Raw genomic sequence first — 5,849 nt, 5'->3', positions numbered from 1 at the left:
TGGTGAAAGAAATCAAAGAGGACACTAATAGATGGAGAAATATACCATGTTCATGGATTGGAAGAATCAATATAGTGAAAATGAGTATACTACCCAAAGTAATTTATAGATTCAATGCAATCCCTATCAAGCTACCAACAGTATTCTTCACAGAGCTAGAACAAATAATTTCACAATTTGTATGGAAATACAAAAAACCTCGAATAGCCAAAGCGATCTTGAGAAAGAAGAATGGAACTGGAGGAATCAACCTGCCTGACTTCAGGCTCTACTACAAAGCCACAGTCATCAAGACAGTATGGTACTGGCACAAAGACAGAAATTTAGATCAATGGAACAAAATAGAAAGCCCAAAGATAAATCCACGCACATATGGACACCTTATCTTTGACAAAGGAGGCAAGAATATACAATGGATTAAATACAATCTCTTTAACAAGTGGTGCTGGGAAATCTGGTCAACCACTTGTAAAAGAATGAAACTAGAGCACTTTCTAACACCATACACAAAAATAAACGCAAAATGGATTAAAGATCTCAACGTAAGACCAGAAACTATAAAACTCCTAGAGGAGAACATAGGCAAAACACTCTCTGACATACATCACAGCAGCATCCTCTATGACCCACCTCCCAGAATATTGGAAATAAAAGCAAAAATAAACAAATGGGACCTAATTAACCTTAAAAGCTTCTGCACATCAAAGGAAACTATTAGCAAGGTGAAAAGACAGCCTTCAGAATGGGAGAAGATAATAGCAAATGAAGCAACTGACAAACAACTAATCTCGAGAATATACAAGCAACTCCTACAGCTCAACTCCAGAAAAATAAATGACCCAATCAAAAAATGGGCCAAAGAACTAAATAGACATTTCTCCAAAGAAGACATACAGATGGCTAACAAACACATGAAAAGATGCTCAACATCACTCATTATCAGAGAAATGCAAATCAAAACCACTATGAGGTACCATTTCACACCAGTCAGAATGGCTGCGATCCAAAAGTCTACAAGTAATAAATGCTGGAGAGGGTGTGGAGAAAAGGGAACCCTCTTACACTGTTGGTGGGAATGCAAACTAGTACAGCCACTATGGAGAACAGTGTGGAGATTCCTTTAAAAACTGGAAATAGAACTGCCTTATGATCCAGCAATCCCATTGCTGGGCATACACACCGAGGAAACCAGAATGGAAAGAGACACGTGTACCCCAATGTTCATCGCAGCACTGTTTATAATAGTCAGGACATGGAAGCAACCTAGATGTCCATCAGCAGATGAATGGATAAGAAAGCTGAGGTACATATACACAATGGAGTATTACTCAGCCATTAAAAAGAATACATTTGAATCAGTTCTAATGAGGTGGATGAAACTGGAGCCTATTATACAGAGTGAAGTAAGCCAGAAAGAAAAACAGCAATACAGTATACTAATGCATATATATGGAATTTAGAAAGATGGTAACAATAACCCTGTGTACGAGACAGCAAAAGAGACACTGATGTATAGAACAGTCTTATGGACTCTGTGAGAGAGGGAGAGGGTAGGAAGATTTGGGAGAATGGCATTGAAACATGTAAAATATCATGCATGAAACGAGTTGCCAGTCCAGGTTCGATGCACGATACTGGATGCTTGGGGCTGGTACACTGGGATGACCCAGAGGGATGGAATGGGGAGGGAGGAGGGAGGAGGGTTCAGGATGGGGAACACATGTATACCTGTGGTGGATTCATTTTGATATTTGGCAAAACTAATACAATTATGTAAAGTTTAAAAATAAAATAAAATTTAAAAAAAAAGAAAAAAAAAGAAAATAGGAAGAAAAGTTGAACGGCTGTATACCAAACTATATCTAAAAGATTATCTCTGAGGTTTGGGACTATGTAGAACTCCCACTTTCTCCTTTAAACATTTCTCTAGGGCTTCCACTTTAATATAAGTAGAAAAAAATCATATATTTCAGGACAAAATTTCACAGAAACCCAAAATCTCTTCATCAGGTTCTTGGTATGGTTTTTTAATATTTGCAATAAGACATTCTTGAAAACATTTAATTTTTAATAATATTCCAATCTACAGGAAAACATGGAAATATTCTCTTTAAACTCTTTTGGAGTCTGGAATTCTTAAATGTACTAGCTTGACAACTCAAAGCAGTACCCTCCTTTATGCAAAATATTTAAAAGCACAGATATTTGCCAAACTGCCTCTGAAGAATTTAAACCAAAAACAGTCCCTGCCCCCATGTTCTGAATGCCTCAACAACACTATAGACAAGAAGGAGTATGGGCCCTCTTCCTCCCCACCTGCCCATTCACAGAGCAGGACATTTCCAATAGAACCTTTGTATAAAATAATGAGTCCTCCCCAAGACCATGCTAGACACCCAGCACGTAAGTAGGAACAGAGCCTCTAGCACAGCAACGCCCACACGGCTGTTCCATCCCCACCTTATACCTTCCCAGGAGATAATCCAGAACTTGAAATTTTAAATTATACCACATAACCCAAGCAAATGGAAATGGTACCGAGTTTCTTCAAGCCACTCAACTGAATATATGAACAGCAGTCTCTGAGATTTCTGGGGTTTACCATTGTTGTTTAGTCACTAAGTCGTGTCCGTATCCAACCCTTTGCAACTCCATGGACTGCAGCACACCAGGCTTCCCTGTCCTTCAGCATCTCCCGGAGTTTGCTCAAATTCATGTCCATGGAGTCAATGATGCCATACAAGCATCTCATCCTCTGTTGCCCCCTTCACCTCCTGTCCTCAATCTTTCCCACCATCAGGGTCTTTTCCACTGAGTCAGCTCTTCATATCAGGAAGCCAAAGTATTGGAGCTTCAGCTTCAGCGTAAGTTCTTCCAATGAATATTCAGTGTTGATTTCATTTAGGATTCACTGGTTTGATCTCCCTGCTGTCCAAGGGACTCTCAAGAGTCTTCTCCAGCAGCACAATTTGAAAGCACCAATTCTTCAGCACTCAACCTTCTTTATGGTCCAACTCTCACATCCATACATAATTAGTGGGAAAACCATAGCTTTGAGTATATGCACTTTTGTCAGCAAAGTGACATCTCTGCTTTTGAATACATTGTCTGGGTTTATCACAGCTTTCCTTCCCAGAAGCAAGCATCTTTTAATTTCCATGTGGAGCAACATAAACTAGAGAAATATTCTCAGCCTCTCTCTTGGGCTGTTGTTGTTTAGTTGATAAGTCATGTCCGATTCTTTTGAGATCCCATGAACTGTAGCCTGCCAAGCTCCTCTGCCCATGGAATTCTCCAGGCAAGAATACTGGAGTGGATTGCCATGTCCTCCTCCAGGGGATCTTTCTAACCCAGGGATCGAAGCTGCTCTCCTGCAGCTCCTGCATTGCAAGTGGATTCTTTACTGCTGAGCCACCAGGGAATCCCTCAAAAATGTACCAAGTACCACGTTAACATTCTGGGGAAATAAGAGCAAAGAAGACATCATCTCTGTTCTCAAGAGGCTCAATACAGTTGGAAAGGCATTACCTGTAATTACAGGTCATTACAATACAAAATTATATATGCCACAGTAAGAATAAGTATGGTAGATCAGCTGGTAAAGAATCCGCCTGCAATGTAGGAGACCCCCGTTTGATTCCTGGGTTGGAAAGATCCTCTGGAGAAAGGATAGGCTACCCATTCCAATATTCTTGCCTGGAGAATCCCCATGGACAGAGGAGCCTGGCAGGCTACAGTCCATGGGGTTTCAAAGAGTCGGACATGACTGAGCGACTAAGCAAGAATAAGTATAGACACTAAGAGGCACATAACCTACAACTGCAGAGGGCTGGTTCTGTTTCAGAAGGAATTTTACTTACAATGACCATTATCAGTTGACTATTATGACAATTACAAGATAAACTCTGTCTAATCAAGACTTCCCTGAAAATTCTATGGATATACTCCTTCCTATGGCAGCACCACATCTGGCTAGAGCTAAGCCTTCACAAACAAGGCAACCCAAAGCTTTGCTTATTCCCCGGAAACATCCAGATCTGTCTCACTCCTGATTTGCAGGGGAGTTTCTCAAGTCTTCAGTGCAGATGTGGAAATCCATCAGTTTCCCCAAAGACGCTGTGCATAACAGCTGTGATGAAAGGGCCCTCATAGTATGAAACAGGCACCGCTTATCATCTTCTCTCTACTATCAAAATAATTGCACAGTGCACAGCCTCATTATTAAAAACTGGGCACCACCATGGAAAACATGTTGTTGGAAAACACCTGCACTGGCAAAGCAAAGATGAGTTGACCCAATTATGTCCTCCATCTCTAATTCTGGATGGAATATTAAGAGTGGCTGAAAAGAACACATTGGCAAGAAATGCAGATAATTCAGCTTGAGGCGGGGGGAGTTGCCCACAAAGCTCTATTGGGCGAAACTTTGAAGTTATCATCTAATTACACTTTTACACCCCTTTTATTCCCCATGAAAAATGCCAGGGGTGAAAACATGTCATCTAAAGCCCTTCATTGCCACACCCCCTCTACAATTTTTCTCTCACATCTGATTTGAAATTTTTTTAAATTCTAGTCTAGAGTTCTTTGAAGGATAATGATGAGAACGAGACCCTGCCAAGCATGCAGGATGGGGATGCGGTGAGCTATGACTGGAACAGATGGCTCGAACAGAAGCCACCAATTCAACATGACAGCCCAAGATTAAACTGCTCCCTTTAAGTCTTCAGCAGTTTTGTGGCCCAATCCTTATTAACTTCTCCAGGAACACAAAGAGATTTGAGTCTACAGGAGTGCTAACAGGGCACTTTTCAAATAAAATATGGATTTGAACAAGATTTGAACTAGAAGAGGTTCATCTGCTGTATTCATTCCCAAATCTAGCAGCACAAAGAATCACTCCAGAGCTTGGAAATATTCCTATAAATTTCAAACACAGAGAAATGCAATATATCTAAATAACAAGTATCCAGCATACAGCATTTATGCATTTTTGTCATTTTTCCAGATTTTATCTGTATCTTTTTACATTAAAAAGTCACTACAGATACATTTCAGCTATGTTTTGCACTCCTCCCAGTCTCATAATGCAAAGATAACTAGTCTCTTAAAGATAATATGTTCCCTTCCCATGTGCATTTCTAGAGTTTTGGTATATAATGCCTGTCTTCCCTGGTGGCTCAGATGGTAAAGCATCTGTCTGCAATGCAGGAGACCCAGGTTCGATCCCTGGGTTGGGAAGATCCTCTGGAGAAGGAAATGGCAGCCCACTCCAGTACTCTTGCCTGGAAAATCCCATGGACAGAGGAGCCTGGTAGGCTTCAGTCTATGGGGTCGCATAGAGTCGGACACAACTGAGCGACTTCACTTTCACTTTCACTCTCACTCTTTATAAACAACACACTGTGTTGTTTTCTGTTTTAAAATATACACTGCTGCTAAGTCCCTCCAGTGGTGTCTGACTCTGTGCGACCCCATAGATGGCAGCCCACCAGGCTCCCCCGTCCCTGGGATTCTCCAGGCAAGAACACTGGAGTGGGTTGCCATTTCCTTCTCTAATGCAGGAAAGTGAAAAGTGAAAGTTAAAGTGAAGTCGCAGCCTACCAGGCTCCTCTGCCCATGGGACTTTCCAGGCAAGAGTACTGGAGTGGGGTGCCACTGTCTTCTCAGTGGCACAAATGATACATTACTGTACCTATTCTGTAACTGGGATTTTTTACTCAACATTTTAGATTTGTCCACACTGATACAAGAAGACACATTTCATTTTCACTGCCACAGTCGTATTTTTTATGTATTTCTTTTAAACCACATCTTTTTTTTTTTTAACTTTATGTCCTTTTGAGTCT

At 40.9% G+C, this 5,849-nt stretch overlaps 1 non-coding gene across 1 annotated transcript; it reads left to right on the top strand.

Moving 5' to 3' along the window:
• The first annotated feature begins 5,169 nt into the window (after window positions 1–5,169).
• On the top strand, window positions 5,170–5,241 carry TRNAC-GCA. The gene has a single exon. It is a non-coding gene; the product is annotated as a tRNA-Cys (tRNA).
• The last annotated feature ends 608 nt before the right edge of the window (window positions 5,242–5,849 follow it).

Source organism: Bubalus bubalis, chromosome 23 (genome assembly GCF_019923935.1).
Source record: "Bubalus bubalis isolate 160015118507 breed Murrah chromosome 23, NDDB_SH_1, whole genome shotgun sequence".
NCBI lineage: Eukaryota > Metazoa > Chordata > Mammalia > Artiodactyla > Bovidae > Bubalus > Bubalus bubalis.
Note: the sequence above shows the minus strand (reverse complement) of the source record. Positions and strands in the feature narration are given on the sequence as shown.